The sequence below is a fragment of the Amblyraja radiata genome, chromosome 15 (assembly GCF_010909765.2).
Source record: "Amblyraja radiata isolate CabotCenter1 chromosome 15, sAmbRad1.1.pri, whole genome shotgun sequence".
Lineage (NCBI taxonomy): Eukaryota > Metazoa > Chordata > Chondrichthyes > Rajiformes > Rajidae > Amblyraja > Amblyraja radiata.
The window spans coordinates 48,254,148-48,273,010 of record NC_045970.1 but is presented as its reverse complement, the minus strand read 5'-3'; the positions used below and the strand labels follow the sequence as shown (position 1 = coordinate 48,273,010).

The following is an 18,863-nucleotide window of genomic DNA, read 5'->3' as shown; positions in this document are numbered from 1 at the left end:
TGCTTCACACCCCCTCAAAAAAAAAGAATACCAAATCATGATGCAGGGCCTAAGTAAAAAGAGTAAGACCTCGCTGACATGATGTTGCCGTAATCATTTGTGTTTTTTTTCTAATCAAATTGGTCTAGACTTTCATTTATGTTCTATAGAATAGGTCTTATTTTTAGAGGTTTAGATCTAGGTTATTGGATGTAATTTCTTGCCTCGTATTATCGTCACAAAGTGTGGACTGCGGTACTGGTACATGTCATCATCTTGGCATTATTGTGGAAGTTGACCTAACGATAGCAGCAATATTTTTTTCTTTTGTGGCACTGAATGGTTGGCAACCTGGGTAGAGACGGTATAATTTTTAAATTAAACTCATGATTGGTACTAACTACTGAATGACCTCCATCAGCAGAATGTAATAACAAACTTACACATTGTTTTATGTGCCTCTATAAAGGGCTTTATTCTTTATTAATGGTTTTAGAAATTGGGGGTTCAATAAATTCTGTGACATTGCACTTATGATACTCTATCATTTTGTTTTGTTCAAGTATTGACAAGTAAAAATATTCTTCACATACACACACAAAATAGGTAGTTACGATCAGAGACAACCCTGTCATTTTGTATCGAACATCAATGAAATATCAAACAATGAAGAGACAGTAGAAGTGACTAGTAATTGCACCGTCACAAATTGGAGATACATTTTGATACGTCCATCCCAATTCTTGAATTTCTTTGCAAATATTGATATAGAAGTGAAGACATAAACAAGAATGATCACAACATAATGACAATATTGTGGACGTTGTCCACTCATCCACGCCTAATGAAATGGAATCATAATTTTGTTTTCCTGTTATCTTCTTTGATATTGAAAAAAATAATTACCTCGGGTTTTTAAATTTATTTAACCCAATGAGAGCTGAAATACTTTTTTTCAAATTACATAATTATTCATCTTCATAGGTCACAACAGAGTCTTTAATCACCTCTTATCTTTGTACAATCTTTGTATTTTGCTTCTGTTATTTTTTATATTTCAATCCAGCTGCGACCACCAGTCGAAGAAGAAGAAGAACTTCCCTCCAAGATCAGCGTTCAACGCGTAAAGGGATCTGATCCTCCTGTTGCATCCTCTCACCGCAGATCTGCCCACCTTCTGCCTCCTCAGTGCATCATATGCAGAAAGGACAAGACCATCACTGAGCGGTACACAAGAAAAAGGAAAAGGGAGAAACTGATACAATGTGAAACTTTAACCGCTGGTAAACTTCTCCTTGCTGCAGAAATGCGAAAAGATGAGGGAATTCTCCTGCACATTCGGGGGCAGGATCTTGTTGCACTAGAAGTAAGATATCATTTATGTTGTTATCAAAGCTACACAACGTTTCTTAGTAGGCAGCAAAAAGAGAGTCCAGAGAAAGACATGTATCAGGAAGGGTATACTCGAATTTGTGAGTCAGTTGTAGAGAGTGGAATAATTCGAAATTGAGAAGTGTTGAGGTTAAAGAAATTACTAACCTTGTTTCGGAAATGTGTTCAGGATGTAGAGGGAGTAACCATTCCAGGGTACAAATCATGGAATTTGAAAAAGAGGCTGCAAAAGACGTATCAATTTTTGAGATTCATGAAATCCTCACTTATCAATGAGAGTGATTTGGTGTTTGTGGAAGATTTGAGTGCTGCCGAGGTTAAAGCACTACTGACTCAGTAAAATGATCTTGGCTTCTTTTTGAAAGGTGCTTATTTCAAGCTTTACGTATTGGTATTTTTTCCTAGTGTGACTTGATATTGAGACTGGTGTGTAAATGGTAGCAAACGTTTTTGCTGAGAAAATGTATGAGAAATATAGCATTTGGAATGTGTGGATGGGGGGGGAGTGGATGTGTGTGTGTGTGTGTGTGTGTGTGGGGGGGGGGGGGGGTCATTTTGTTGTGTAAACACATATCTAACAAATATAGTACATTTTTAGGTAATTTTAAGGTACATATGTTACCGTTGCTAAGGAGAAATATGTCCTTAGCAACCAAATTTAACTTTTTCTTTATTTTTGACCGTTAATCCTTAACGCCCAATTTTCAAACGTGGGAGCATTTTATGTATCCTTGATATACCCTTTTTTTGACATATCTAACACATATGTAGGTACTTTGCAGAGGTGTATCACAAAACTCAAAAACTAAGCCCTAAATCCTGCCTCGGCCCGGTCTAAGATTCACCACCCTCTGGTCTCTTTGAGGCAGAGTTGAGGCTGACCCTGGGAGCTTTTTAATCTGTGTTGTCTCCAGTCAGCAGTGATGACCTGTAATATCAATGTCACAATTGTTGCTCATGTGTGATGCCCTTAAAAGATCAGGACCGAGATGTGGGAATCACATTATCCACATTTGGAGAAGATGTATGGGTCAGTGTATTAGAACTGTAGATAATCGTAGTTTCCATCAAGCGGAAACAGAGGTTTTGGTTGATTGGTTCAAGAGTGCCAAAGAGACACAATTTGAAAGGACACAGTGTTTTGTGAATGCTTACATTCATACTGTATATCCTGCATGTAAAAAGGTTTAAAGAAGATGAAGAAGAAAGAAGGAGCATGTTGGGATATTCAGCTGTATACATGGGACAACTGGATACTGGAACTTTGGGAAATGTGCAGCAAATAACCCTCGACATTCTCGGTGCAAAGAATCATAGAACGTAAAACAGCACAGCACAAGAACACAGGTCCATTGGCCTGCAATGACTGTGCCAAACCCAACTCCACATCTCTCCATTCCCTGCGTATCCATGTTCCCATGCAAAAGTCTCCAAAATACCTCTGCCTTAACCACCATCACAGGCAGTGCATTCCAGACACCCATCACCCTCTAAGTAAAAACCATGCCCACACATCTTCTTCAAACTTTACTCCTCTCACCTTAAAGCTATGCCCTCTAATATTTTTCCTTCCTGGGAAAAAGATTCTGTCTGTCTTTTCATTCTATGCCACATGATTTTATATACTTCTATCAGGTCTCCCCCTCTGATCAACGCCTTAAAGGTAGATTCCTTCAGCGGTCAGATCTACCTCTTTGTTGACCCTCGGGCTATCCTTGACCTTCGGGCTATCCTTGGACTGGCTTTAACTTGCACTAAACGTTATTCCCTTGTCATGTATCTACTTCTCCGTGGATTGTCACCTTGTCGTGGTGGAGAAGCTTGTGTGGTCCTGAGATCCTGAGAGCGATGTCGTCTGGAGCTATGCTCCTGGTAGGGCCACCCATGGCGGTAAGGTCGAGGGGGAGGTCCCTGACAAAGAGCAATCCAACCAAAACCTCAATGGTGGAACAGGCGAAGGACGATGGCTGACCTTAGTGGAGCGTCACAATGGCTGGGAAGGCGGATGAAGGCTGCAGCAGAAAAGGGTCCTCGGTCGTCTTGGACTCCATGCCACTGGATCCTGACCCAGATCTGTCAGGAACTGTGTGGTGGCAGTCTGTGCACCAGTCTCCCCACGTTAAACAAAGTCACGCAAGGCGTCCTCCCAAAAGAGGACAGTCATACTCGTTTCGAGTGACCGCTGATGACGATGATGATCTACACACTGTAAATGGCTCGATTATAATCATGTATTGTCTTTCTGCTGACTGGATAGCACGCAACAAAAGCTTTTTCACTGTACCTCAGTACATGTGACAATAAACTAAACTAAATTAAACATAACCTCCTGCGTTCCAGAGAAAACAATCCCATTCTGTCCAACCTCTCCGTGTTGCTAATACCTCCCTGAACCAGGCATAATTCTGGTAAATCTCCTCGGCACCGTTTCCAAAGCCTCCATGTCCTTCCTGTAGTGAGTCAACCAGAACTGAACGCAATGCTCCAGATGCAACTAATCAAAGTCCTATAAAGCAGCTTCAGGTCTTCATGACTCTTATATTCAATGACCTAAGTTATGAAAGCAAGTACCTGAAGAAGGGTCCCAACCTGAAACATCATCTATCTATTTTCTCCCGAGATGCTGCCTGACCCACTGAGTTATTCCTGCATTTTGTGTCTATCAAGGATGGGCACAATGACAGTGTTTGAATGAGATTCATACAGGTACATGGTTAGGGGAAAGGTATGAAGGGAAGCAGGGCGAATGCATCGATCAGCATTACAGACGGCATGGGCAAGTTGGGCCAAAGGGCCTGTTTCCGTGCTCTGCCATTCTATGACAGTGTACAGGCTGGAGGGGGGGGGGGGGGGGACGGGGGACTGAATCTTGCTCCCGTCTTTCACATTGTTCATGCGAGTGGCTCAGGAGTCACATTCGCAGACCAGGACATACGTGCACATACGGGTGGTGAACGCATTTGCGGGTCAGGACACACGTGTGCACGCGGGTGGTGGTCATGTTTACAGAACGGGACACGCGTGTACACAAGGATGTGTTCACATTTTTGCCTGCAAAAATTGCCAGAAAGCGACACTTCGGGCCTTACAGGTAAAGCATGGGTCGTGGAGGTCACCTAATTTCACCCAGGCAGCTCGATCGGTGCAAGCATATATTTAGCATAATAACTATTACTTACAATAATTATGTATAAATATGTCAGCAATATCCCTGTGTTACTATGTCAACATCAACACCTATTATGTTTCTATGTTAACAACACTAACATTAAAATCTTGAGAGTCAACAACACTTTACAGTTCAGGATTAGGTGTGGGATCACTGGTATTATTTTATCCCACACTGATTTAATGGCCCCATCTTTGTAGTGTACAGTCTCCCCCTCCATTTTAACGCATACTCGTCAATTTTCTGAGTCTGTGGTCAGATGTTTCTTCTCTGCCGATTGATGAACCCTGTGGTGTTCTCTGGGTGTGGAAGGTTCCCAAGAGGAAGTCCCAGCAGAACACCACAAAACCTCACCCTGAATGGCAAATAGTGACTCAGTGAGGATTTAGCTTTAGTTTAGAGAAACAGAGTGGCAAACAGGCCCTTTGACCGACTGACAATAGTACTATGCTATCCCAGTTTCGCATCCTACACACTCGGTACATAGCATAGTACTATCGCAGTTTCACACCCTACAATTTTATAGAAGCCAATTAACCTCCAAACCTGCATATCTTTAGAGTGTGGGCGGAAACCGGAGCACCCAGAGAAAACCCACATGGTCACAGGGAGAATGTGAGAACTCCGTACAGACAGCACCCGTGGACAGGATTGAACCCGCATCTCTGGCGCTGTGAGGCAGCAGCTCTATACCACTGTGGCGTCAGATAGATGCTTTTTTCTTGTGTTTCCTACGAGGATGTTGCCAGGACTAGAGGGTCTGAGCTATAGGCAGAGGTTGAATAGGCAGGGTCTCTCTCTCCTTGGAGTGCAGGAGGATGAGGGGTGATCTTATAGAGGTGTATAAAATCATGAGAGGAATAGATCGGGTACATGCACAGAGTCTCTTGCCCAGAGTAGGGGGATCGAGGACCAAGGTGAAGGGGAAATTATTTAATAGGAATCTGAGGGGTAACCTTTTCACACAATGGGTGGTGGGTGTATGGAATGAGCTGCCAGAGAAGGTAGTTGAGGCAGGTACTATTACAACGTTTAAGGAACATTTGGACAGGTACATGGATAGGACAAATTTGGAGTAAAATGGGCAAACGCATTCAGGTGGAACTAGTGTAGCTGGGACATATTGGCTGGTGTGGGCAAGTTGGGCCGAAGGGCCTGTTTTCACTCTGTATCACTCTATGATTCTGACTAAGTATACTAAATTGTAGCTCCAAATGCAGACAAAGTGAGCCCTGCTCCCCACACTGCAGTCATTAACATCAGCATAGTTTACCAGCTGAGAGAACCCAGATGACACATAATAATCTCATTCCCTCCTTTTCAAGAACAGTCACGGGCTGCCTTTTTTCATGCTCATACATTCATAAATCATAGGAGCAGAATCCGGTCCATCGAGTCTACTCCACCATTCAATTTCTTTTAGTCATGATAGTCATGATCACATTGAATTGCGGTGCTGACTCGAAGGGCCAAATGGCCTACTCCTGCACCTATTGTCTATTGTCAATCATGACTGATCTATCCTTCCTTCTTAACCCCATTCTCCTGCCTTCTCTCTGTAACCTTTGACTCCCTTACTAATCAAGAACCTATCAATCACCATTTTAAAAATACCTAATGTCTTGGCAACCACAATCACCTGTGGCATTGAAATTCAACATATTCACCATCTTCTGGCTAAAGAAATTCCTCCTCGTCTCCTTTCTCACGGCACGTCCTTTTATTCTGAGGCTGTGCCTGGGTCCTAGACTCTCCCACTAGCGAAAGCATGCTCTCTGCATCCACTCTATTCCTTTCATTATATGGCAGGTTTCTATGTGATCCCCCCTGATCCAGCGAGTACAGATCCAGATCCGTCAAAAAGCTCTGACAATGGCTGTGATTGCTAGGTTGTGCAGCATGCGGCCAACAATGAATTTTCAGCACCTGAAGTAGATATACTGCAGGAAGCCTTGAAACTGTTGCAGGCATGGGAATCTTACTTTTAGAAGACTACTGGAGTTCACCACTATTGTGATACCTGTGTGGCTCTGGTTTGTAGTGGCACTCAGCAGCTGTGGTAAGATGATCAAGAGCAATGGATATCAGGAGCAAGTTAAGTAAGGGGAGTAATGCTGGAGTAATTCAGCAGGACAGGCAGTATCTCTGGAGAGAAGGGTTATCTTGCTGATCCCTGACCCATTCCTTCCTCACTGGTGATGCTGCCTGACCCACTGAGTTACTCCATCCAGCACTTTGTGGTCTATCATCGGTATAAACCAGCATCTGCAGTTCCTTTCTACACATCCTGCTCATCTTATTACATTGGGTAATTCTTAAGGCGGAGATGGAGTTTTTTGATTAGTAATGGCGTCAAAGGCTACAGGGAGAAGGCAGGAGAATAAGGTCGAGAGGGAAAAATAGATCAGCCACGATTGAATGACGGAGGCGATTCGATGGTCTGAATGGCCTAATTCTGCTCCCATGTTTTGTGGTCTAAGAGACATTTTCTCCAAAGTTTTCAACACCAAACCCATATATCTGTAGCATATTTAATGCGGTATAAATATTTTAAGTGCATGGCTGATGATCTTCCCAAGATCCTTATCGCTGACAACTATGGGGGTGTGTCTCCCAGAGCAGGAAGAAACCATGTATTCTTCCTGGAAACATGGCATTCATCGTTAGCAAAATCTGATTATTCACAATACCTGAACATTGAAAGAATGAAAACTTTTTCTGCTGAGGATAAGGACTGCATTATTAATGGGGGACCTTGTTGCTGCAGGTGTACAGTCAATGGCTGCCTGCAATCAGGCAAAGTCAACAGTTCCATGCATAACAGGCAGAAGTCCTGTGCAGTTTTGTAGTTTGTACATTCTCCCTGTGACCTCGTGAGTTTTGTCCAGGTGCTCCGGTTTCCTCCCACAGTCCAATGATATGCAGGTTTGTAGGTTAATTGGATTTAGTGTGTAGGATAGTACTAGTGTACAGGGTGATCGCAGGTCAGGATGGAATTGGTGGGCAGAAGGGCCTGTTTCCACGCTGTATCTCTAAAGTCTAAAAGTTCAAGTTCAAGTGAGTTTATTGTCATGTGTCCCTGTATAGGACAATGAAATTCTTGCTTTGCTTCAGCACACAGAACATAGTAGGCATTTACTACAAAACAGATAAGAGTGTCCATATACCATGATATAAATATATACACACATGAATAAATAAACTGATAAAGTGCAAATAACAGAATATTATTTAATCTTTTTAATTTTTATTATTATTAAATAATCAGTTTTGTCTGAGCCAGGTTTAATAGCCTGATGGCTGTGGGGAAGTAGCTATTCCTGAACCTGGTTGTTGAAGTCTTCAGGCTCCTGTACCTTCTACCTGAAGGTAGCAGGGAGATGAGTGTGTGGCCAGGGTGGTGTGGGTCTTTGATGATACTGCCAGCCTTTTTGAGGCAGCGACTGCGATAAATCCCCTCGATGGAAGGAGGGTCAGAGCCGATGATGGACTGGGCAGTGTTTACTACTTTTTGTAGTCTTTTCCTCTCCAGGGCACACAAATTGCCGAACCAAGCCACGATGCAACCAGTCAACATGCTCTCTACTGTGCACCTGTAGAAGTTAGAGAGAGGGTACACAAAATTGCTGGAGGAACTCAGCGGGTGCAGCAGCATCTATGGAGCGAAGGAAATAGGCGACGTTTCGGGCCGAAACCCTTCTTCAGTATTTGAAGAAGTTAGAGAGAGTCTTCCTTGACAAACCGACTCTCCGTAATCTTCTCAGGAAGTAGAGGCGCTGATGAGCTTTCTTGATAATTGCATTAGTGTTAAAAGCAGCATCTCTGTAGGGTGGACACAAAATGCAGGAGTAACTGAGACCCCCAGTCCTTACCTTTCACCCCATGAGCCGTCACATAAACATAATCCTCCGACATTTTTGCCACCTCCAACGGGATCCCACTCGTCGTATCTTCCCATCCCCACCCCTTTCTGCCTTCCACAGAGACCTCCGCAACTCCCTGGTTAACTCATCCCTTCCCACCCAGACCACCCCCTCCCCAGGTACCTTCTCCTGCAACCGCAGGAAATGCAACAACTGTGATAGAAACATAGAAAATAGGTGCAGGAGGCCATTTGGCCCTTCGAGCTAGCACCACCATTCATTGTGATCATGCCTGATCAACCACAATCAGTATCCCGTGCCTGCCTTCTGCCCATATCCCTTGATTCCCGCTAGCCCCTCGAGCTCTATCTAACTCTCTTTTAAATTTATCCAGTGAATTGGCCTCTACAGTGACAGAGAATTCCACAAATTCACAACTCTCTGGGTGAAAAGGTTTTTCCTCATTTTAGTTTTAATTTTCTTAGACTGTAGCCTCTGGTTCTGGACTCCCCCAACATTGGGAACATTGTTCCTGCATCTAGTTTGTCCAGTCCTTTCATAATTTTATATATTTCTATACCTCCTCCCTTGACTCTGTCCAGGGACCCCGACAGTCTTTTCAGGTTAGGCAGAGGTGCTCCTCCAACCTCATCCACTGTATCCGTTGTTCAAGATGTGGACACTTATACATCGGCGAGACCAAATGTAGACTGGGCGATCATTTTACTGAACACCTTTGCTCAGTCCGCCTGGTTGTTAAACACTTTAATTCCCATGCCCACACTGACCTTTCTGTCCGAGGCCTCCTCCATTGTCAGAATGAGGCAAAACACATATTGGAGGAACAGCATCTCATATTTTGCTTGGGCAGCTAACAACCCAGGGGTCAATTATAAAAGATGAAAATCGCAGCACATTTGGATAGCAGTAGCAGGGTCGGTCCGAGTCAGCATGGATTTACGAAGGGGAAATCATGCTTGACATCTTCTGGAAATTTTTGAGGATGTAACTAGGAAAATGGACAAGGGAGAGCCAGTGGATGTCGTATACCTGGACTTTCAGAAAGCATTTGATAAGGTCCCACATAGGAGATTAGTGGGCAAAATTAGAGCACATGGTATTGGGGGTAGGGTGCTGACATGGATAGAAAATTGGTTGGCAGACAGGAACAAAGAGTAGGGATTAAGAGGTCCCTTTCAGAATGGCAGGTAGTGATTAGTACTGCAAGGCTCGGTGCTGGGACCGCAGCTATTTACAATATATATTAATAATTTGGATGAAGGGATTAAAAGTAACATTTTAGCAAATTTGCAGATGACACAAAGCTGGGTGGCAGTGTGAACTGCGAGGAGGATGCTATGAGGATGCAGGGTGACTCAGACAGGTTGGGTGAGTGGGCAGCTGCATGGCAGATGCAGTTTAATGTGGATAAATGTGAGGATATGTTTAATGTGGATAAATGTGAGGTTATGTCAGAGGCTAACATCGAGTGCTGCTGGAGGGTCATCAACTCTGTGAAAGACGCTCTTTGGTCTGCCCGAGCGTTGTTCATCACCCAGCAGAGCGAGATGTCCGTCAGGGAATGTTGCCGATTGGCCCGCTGCAGACTGCAGGAGTACGTGCTGAGGGACGCACTGAAGCTTGGTGCAGCCAATGCCAAGGCTCGGTGGGGGAGGACCACAGTCTAGGGTCCTTCCGCTGCTGGACATGGGGGGCATGGTATGGTGGCGACGCCCCTCAAAATAAGGGAAGGTATCCCACACCAGGGGGCCACATGAGTGGCACGAGTGGGGGACAGATTTGTGAAATCTGAGAAATGTATATAGACTGGATTGAACTATTTGTACAGCCTCCGAAAATATCGGATGAATTTTTTGCACGGTTCCTGTCTTGTATATATTTATTACCTGAATAAAGTCTATTTTGAAATAAAAAAATAAAAAACAGCATTCTTCACTGTGGTGGAAGGCAAAAAAGTTTAGTCAGTCCTCCTCCTTTGTTAGATATAGAGCTCTTAAAAATAGCAGAGTTAGGGATATGGGGAGAAGTCAGGAACGGGGTACTGATTGTGGATGATCAGCCATGATCACATTGAATGGCGGTGCTGGCTCGAAGGGCCAAATGGCCTACTCCTGCACCTATTGTCTATAAGGGAGGTATAATGGGCAGTCGGAACCAGATGGGGGAGAAAATAGGAAAGGTGACCAAAGATGGAGAAACCCAGGGATATATGTGTGTGGGTGATGAGCAAATGGAACCAGGTGGGGAAGGTGATGATTCTATGTAACAATAGGGGGTAGAGTGTATTTACTTACACTGTAAATGAATCGATTGTACTAATCATGTTTTTTTGTTGTTGTACGCGTGACAATAAACTAAACTGAACTGAACTGAAGGGAGGAATGGAAAACACAAAGAAAGGGAGAGAAGCCCCGGAAGAACTCGTGGGATTGGGAGAGGAGCACAGGGGGAGTGGGCTACCTGAAATTTGAAAATAAAATGTTTATAATATAGGGCTTCTATTTTCTTCAGTGACCAATCTTCCCGTGATTCCAGTGGTGGTTAATAGACACAAGGAAGTGCAGATACGGAAATCTTGAGTAAAGGGTCAGACATCATCTGTGGAATGAATGGATAGGAGATAGTACAGTCTGAATAAGGGCCCCGACCTGAAACGTCATCTGTCCATTCCTTCCACTGTCGCCCTCTTTGCAAATTTCCTTTCAGAGCTCAGCATCTATCAGGAGCGTGGGATGTTAGTGCAAATTAAACGTTGCAATGCCCTCTCTCCCAAACACGAATTCTGAGGCCCACATTTGAGTTACGCTATGGTCACTGAACAGTGGTATTCATATATTGGAGCCAGCACAGGCATCCTGGTGAGTTAGATTTAGCTCTTAGGGCTAACAGAATCGAGGGATATGGAGAAAAAGCAGGAACGGGGTACTGATTTTGGATGATCATCCATGATCATATTGATTGGCAGTGCTGCCTACTCCTGCACCTATTTCTATGTTTCTACAGTAGTGTGTGTCAACTATTAATCTTTGCTTAAAGCACAAAGTGCTGGAGTAACTCAGTGGGTCAGACAAATGCTTCTTGACCTGCTGAGTTTCCAGGTTCAGAAGCAGCTTCTTCCCTAACATCATCTGGCTGTTAAACAGGCGCTGAACTATATAGGGTGATTGCACGAAGGGTCACTGGGTCATAGGGCTCGATGCACGGAGCCGTTAAATCCAACTGGAAGACATCCGTCACTTCCGGTATATGTTATTAATGCTAGAAACGCGTACTTTCCTACCTGTTAAAAACCGCCAAAATGTTGAATTTTTGCGCTGAAAAAAATTGTGGGAGTGTGAGAGACATGTACCCAACTTTAGAATTCCAAACGTGAAGCGAAATGAAGGTATAGAGAAGCGAGAACTGAAGGGACTACCGCAGCTAAAGTGCTTGGTAAACATTGAAAATATTGGGAATTATCGCGTTTGCTCACTGCATTTCATCAAGTAAGGCATTATTTGTGTTTTTTCTTGATTCCTTTGGTATCTAAAAATTCTCAGAAGTGATAAATCTGGCTGTAAATTTTTCTTCAGATGCGTTTTCATTTTGTATGTAAAAACCCACGGGAACCATGGGCGATTTATAAAATTTACAGCCAGATTTATCACTTCTGAAACTTTTTAGATGCCAAAGGAATCAAGAAAAAACACCTTAGTTGATGAAATGCAGTGAGCCAATGTTCGCCAAGCACGATGTCTGTTGTTGTCCCTTCAGCTTTCGCTTCTATCTGCCGTCATTTCTCCTCACTTTTGGAATTCTGAAGTAGGCTAAATGTCTCACACGCTTATCCCGATTTCCATAATTATTTACAGCGCAAAAATTGACAATTTCAGCGGGTTTTAACGGGTCCGCTACGCTGGAAACAATGGTAAGTGCCTACCTGCAGTTCATCGCGTGTAATCCATTTGGAGTAGCCTAGCAACAGTACGGGTCATGGGTCGTGACCCGACTGCCGTGAAACCTCCCTATAGACTTGGGGACGTTATGTCCACCAAACAATAATTCTAAGGACCACATTTGAGCAGTGGTATTCATATCTTGGAGCCATCACAGGCACCCTAAAGGTGATACACTGGTGTGAGTCAACTATTAATCTTCGCTTAAAACACAAAGTGCTGAAGTAACTCAGTGGATCAGACACATCTTCCCAGATTCCTACAGGGTTACAGTGTTTCCTTTATTGTCATTCAGACCGAAGTCTGAACGGGAACCATGGGCGATTTATAAAATCTGCTGAGACCTGAAATCAAAATTTATAAAGACCTGCTGAGTTTCTTCCCGAAATTAAGTTGTGAAGAGGACAAAAGGAAGCTACTGTGGAAGGAATGGATAATTGACGTTTAAGGTCGGGGACTGCTTCAGACTGAGACGTTATCTGTCTATTCCCTCCACAGATGCTACCTGACCCAAAGAGTTCCTCCAGCACACAATTTTACAACAATTTTCCAAGTGGGACATTCCCCCAGCACACATGCAGAAGTTGCTCAGTGGATCGGGTCCCAGGGGCTCAGCTGGCAAGCTCCACGCGTGGCCCAGTAAGGAAGAGTCAGGCTGCAAATTTAAAATAAAAATTACCCCCGTCTCCGGTTCACCTGGTGTCGCTTTTGCAAAGCTGGGCAACCGCCCACACCACCTGCGTTGTCCTCAATGAGAGAAGCGCGTCCTGCAACCTGATACTGGTCCCTAGGGGCCGAGCGGCTTCCTATTCACACATATACACACGGGGGGGAGGGGGGAGAAGAGAGACACACACGTGCTGGGGGAGATGGACACATGCACAAGTGGGGAGGATGCACATGCATGTGTGTGTGTGGGGGGGGGGGGGGGGTAGACACATGCATGTGTGTGAGGGGGGTAGACACATGCATGTGTGTGTGTGAGGGGGTAGACACATGCATGTGTGTGAGGGATTAGACACATGCATGTGTGAGGGGGTAGACACATGCATGTGTGTGAGGGGGTAGACACATGCATGTGTGTGAGGGGGTAGACACATGCATGTGTGGGGTAGACACATGCGGGTAGGATGCACATGCATGTGTGTGAGGGGGGTAGACACATGCATGTGTGTGGGGTAGACACATGCGGGTAGGATGCACATGCATGTGTGTGAGGGGGTAGACACATGCATGTGTGTGAGGGAGGTAGACACATGCATGTGTGTGAGGGGGTAGACACATGCATGTGTGTGAGGGAGGTAGACACATGCATGTGTGTGAGGGGGTAGACACATGCATGTGTGTGAGGGGGTAGACACATGCATGTGTGTGGAGGGTAGACACATGCATGTGTGTGGGGTAGACATGCGGGTAGGATGCACATGCATGTGTGTGAGGGGGTAGACACATGCATGTGTGTGAGGGGGGGGGTAGACACATGCATGTGTGTGGGGGTAGACACATGCATGTGTGTGAGGGGGTAGACACATGCATGTGTGTGAGGGGGTAGACACATGCATGTGTGTGGGGTAGACACATGCGGGTAGGATGCACATGCATGTGTGTGAGGGGGTAGACACATACATGTGTGTGAGGGGGTAGACACATGCATGTGTGTGAGGGGGTAGACACATGCATGTGTGTGAGGGGGGTAGACACATGCATGTGTGTGAGGGGGGTAGACACATGCATGTGTGTGGAGGGTAGACACATGCACATGGGGGTAGGATGCACATGCATGTGTGTGAGGGGGTAGACACATGCACGTGTGAGGGTAGACATATGCACGTGCGCTGGAGGGGGGGGGGGGTAGACACTGGGGAGGGAGGAGAGATATGGAGCAAGGGAGAGAAGGAGAAAATCGAGGTAGGGAGGGAGAGCATGAGCCGTGTTTCGTTTAAGAGATACAGCGCGGAAACAAGACCCGCTAGCAAATGCACGCACGCACGAGTGAGTGAGTGAGTGAGGGAGGAAGTAGTAAGTAGTGAGGTGGTGAGAGAGGGAGGAGTGAGGTAAAGACAGAGGGAGGAGTGAGGTGAAGAGAGGGAGGTGGCGGCGGCGTCGGCAGAAGCGCATGAGCTGGTGTGACTACAGGGGGAGGAGCGCGTGCGCGCGTGCACGAGCCAGGCTGAACGGGCGGTGGCGGCGGCGGCGGCGCGCGCACGCGGGCTGGGGGAGAGAGAGAGAGCGAGCGCGCGCGCACGCGGGCTGGGGGAGAGAGAGAGAGAGAGAGCGAGCGAGCGCGCGCTGAGCCGAGTTGAGTTGAAGGGAGCGGGCGATCAGGCAGCGCGCGCAGCCCCCGGCCCCCGTGGAACATTCGCGACCGACCGACAGACAGACCCGGCGTCGCTGCACCGTCCGCCGACGGTGGGTGGGTGAGTGAGTGAAGACCGACCCACCCTGTGCCCCGGCCGCCACCCGGCCAACGGGAGGGAGGGACGTCTCTACCCCCGTCCTCTCTAACCCCCGCCCCCCGGTCGGCGGAGGTTGCGCAACAGGGGGATGTGGAGGGGAGGCAACTAAACTAACACTGAGTGAGTGAGTGAGTGTCTCCCTCACCGCGCTGGCTGGGGGAACCCGGGCCCTGGACGACCCCACGTCTGCCCGCCGCCCGTGACGGTAAAAGTTTCCGTCCACTCCCCGCCCCAACTCCACGGGGAGGGTGACAGCCCGGCGGTGGGGTTCACCAGCCAAGTTGTTGCCTCGGGAAGCTGGAGCTGAAGCCGCTCGTCACTTTTCCCTGGGATCCCAAATTCTCGGCGACTTCCATCGCGGACGCAAGGTTTGCAAAAGTCCGCACGCAGTTAATTAAACACACGGCGAGTTAATGCACGGCCAGCCCGCGTGTGGAAATATTGCAATGCCAAATTATTCATCGCCTTCCTGGAAGGTGTGTGCGAGAGAGAGAGAACATATTGCCAGGCACAATTATTAACCGTCTTCGTGGAAAAGTGTGTGTGGGAAATTGTACAACGCCAAATTATGAATCACCTTCCTGGAAAAGTGTGTGTGTGTGTGTGTGTAGATATTGCGCTGCACAATTATTAATCACTTCCCTCCAACAGTGTGAAAATATTGCAATGCACAATTATTAAGATTCTCATTCTTGTGAAGCAAGACCCTCACCCCTCGCTCTGCCTGTCATCTCCTCGATTTCTGGTGACCCCCTGAAATCTCTGCCCGTTGATGTTCACGATGTTGGTGGTGCTGCATAAGTATTGTGTTCAGATTTAGTCACCAAGCTATAGGAAAGATGCCAGTCAGATGGAAAGAGTGCAGAGGAGATTTACACGGGTGTTGTCTGAACCTGAAGGACTGAGTTATGGGGTGAAATTGGACAGGAACTTTATTCCTTAGATTGTGGAAATCTGAGAAGTGGTCTTCGAGATTTATAATATTCTGAGGGACGTTAAGAGAGAAATCCCACATAGTCCTTTTGCCACGGTATGGGAAACTGGAGGGCATGGATTTGAGGTGAGACGGGAAAGATTTAATAGACACCCAAGTGCCAATGTTTTTACATGGAGGGTGATGGTATATGGAACGCGCTAACTGTGGAAATAGTTTAGGCAGGCACGATCATAATAGTTAAAGACATTTTAGGACATTTAAGACATATGGGCATTTTCTAATTTGAGGAAGGGATTGAGGGAGTGCAGCGTAGGTTCACATGGTTAATTCCCGGGATTGTGGGACTGTCATTTAATGAAAGAATGGAGCGACTGGGCTTGTATTCACTGACATTTAGAAGGATGAGAGGGAATCTTATAGAAACATATAAAATTATTAAGGGATTGGACAAGCTAGATGCAGGACACATGTTCCAGATGTTGGAGGAGTCCAGAACCAGGGGCCACAGTTTAAGAATAAGGAGTATGCCATTTAGAACTGAGATGAGGAAAAAACTTTTTCACACAGGGAGTTGTGAATTTCTGGAGTTTTCTGCCGTGGAGGCATTCGCTGGATGCATTCAAAAGAGAGTTAGATAAAGCTCCTAGGGCTAGCGGAATCAAGGGATATGGGGAGAAGGCAGAAACCGGGTACTGATTGTGGATGATCAGCCATGATCACATTGAATGGCGGTGCAGCTCGAAGGGCCGAGTGTCCCACTCCTGCACCTATTGTCTGAAACTATGTATTAATCTTCTTCATGCAAAAGTGTGTGTGAAAATATTGCAATGCACAATTATTAATCACCTTCCTGCAAAAATGCGTGGAAATATTGCGATGCACAATTATTACCTGCAAAAGTGTGTGGAAATTTTGTAATGCACAATTGTTGTCTTCCTGTAACGGTGTGTAAATATTGCAAGGCACAATTATTAATTGCCTTCCTGCAAAAGTGTGTGTGGAAATATTGCAAGATACAATTGTTAATCGCCTTCCTGGAAACATGCGCTTTGTTGTTGTGTGGGTGTACGGCATGGTCACTGGTTGCGTTCACTGGGACGAGTCGCTGACGTGTTGTGTATGTGCAAACTCGGCCCTGAGCAGGGTTGGGCTGAAATCACTTCCATTTCTTACCATTTAAGTAAATCGTTTGTGCATGTGGACTTGCGGTTCTGGGTGTCGACAGATTAGGTCACAACCTACATAGATGCAGCGGTTTGGTTAACTAATGAAGTTCCTCCCGATGAAGGAAATTTAACTTAAAAAGCCGGATTTTTTCTTCTTCTGATTGCTGGAAAGTGGTAAAATCACAACTATAGTGTCAGCTGTGCACTCACGCGGCCGAGGTGAGTTATTTTAATGTAATGAAAACAGTTCACTTCGCCCGGACGTCGGTTAGTTGATAATTTTAAACTAGATGCTGTTGTGTGCGGAAACCAGGATGTTGCCGCTGTCGTTTGACCCGTGCTGTGGGTGTGGTTGATCGCCGTGGTGTATATAGTGGCCAAGCAGCTGCTAATTTTGTCAAGCTGCCACTTAAGGAAGCAAACGGACAATCATTGCCATTAAGGCTTAGATTTTCTTCGTGATACTTTAACTTGGTAGTAATTTCACCGTTCTGAACCTTTACTACAGCAAAACAGTGCCAGAGATTTTATTGTATTTAATAATAGAAAGTTTACACATTATTGTGAAGTTTATGGTGATACTATTTGATAGCTGTTGTCCTGGTCCTGAGAGAACACCAATGGGGGAAAAAAAGATACATGTTCCATTGAAAGATTTAGTGTCATTTGTCTGTAAAATGCTTGTGTAAAATACTTACATGACAAATTGTCAACAAAAACTTAATTTCTCATCTGGACTTTTCTGTTTACCATTTAGGTATGCCTTTTATGCTGTATTTCAAAAACATATGTAAAATATCTCCTCAGTTCATCCATATCCCTTCCTCTGCCTTTACATTTCACTCTTCTTTCCTTATGTGATACTGTTTTGATTCCTTTTCACCTCTAGCCTTTGTCACCATGTCCAGTCCCCCTGCCCTCTCTCCTTGACCCCTTTGAATCCCACCCCTTCTCACCCATGCTCCTTCCACTCATCTCTCACCCTTCCCTCTTCAGAATCCCCTTTTCCCTTCTTTCCCCTTAACCCAGCTCTCTTGCACTCATATTCTGCCCTCCCTCCCAGCTTTACATTTACATAAAGCTTTTCACTGTACTTCAGTACACGTGAAAATAAAACTAGACAGAAACTGAAACGTTTTACTCCTGTGTTTCTTGTGCAATGCCCTTTGCCTTCCATTTCACTTTAACTTTTTGTCACTATCTCCATCCATTTGACAATTATACCACTCATCTATAACCACCTATCACTTGCCAGGCTCTGTATCACCCAAACCTCTCTTTTCCAGCCCCCCCCCCCCCCATTGATTCCAATCGATCTCGAAAGGTCGCAACCGAAAATGTTGTGTGGTTTCAATCTGTACTTAACAGGACCGTAAGGAGCAGATAGAAACAACAATGACTTCTGGAGTCAAGTTTAGAGGTGAAATGCAATTTGTCTAGCCTTTTCGCTGATGATTGTTTGCTGTACCGTCCAATTAAGTCAGCTGATGATGAAGATGCTTTCCAAAAGGATCTCGATACTATGGTTGAGTGGTCACAACAATGGGGCATGCAGTTCAACCCTTCCAAATGTGAAACTATGCGTGTCACCAGAAAGAGGAATCCAGGCGAAACATCTTACAATATACTTGGTACCACCCTTGAAGAATCCAAACAAACCAAGCATCTTGGCATCAAATTGCAGAATGATCTGCGTTGGAATGGTCAGACTCATCATGCAACGGTGAAACCAACAGGTATCCTAAACTTTCTGAGGTGCAACTTTCATCATTGTTCAACTTCTGTCAAGGAGAAGCTATACTTCACCCTCGTTAGACCTCATTTGGACTACGCAGTTGCAGCATGGGACCCATACACAAATAAAAACATTTCTTCCATCGAACGTGTCCAAAGACAGGCAGCTCGATTTGTTACTAACACCTATGAGAGAAGCGAGTGTCACCAA

The 18,863-nt window shown here is 45.4% G+C and overlaps 1 long non-coding RNA gene across 1 annotated transcript; it reads right to left on the bottom strand.

The window, feature by feature from the left end:
- Positions 1–428: 428 nt before the first annotated feature.
- LOC116981353 lies at positions 429–15,182 on the bottom strand. Its single transcript, XR_004414214.1, has 3 exons — positions 14,961–15,182; positions 1,519–1,594; positions 429–1,199 (listed from the first exon to the last, which is right to left on the bottom strand). It is a non-coding gene; the product is annotated as an uncharacterized LOC116981353 (long non-coding RNA).
- Positions 15,183–18,863: the final 3,681 nt, after the last annotated feature.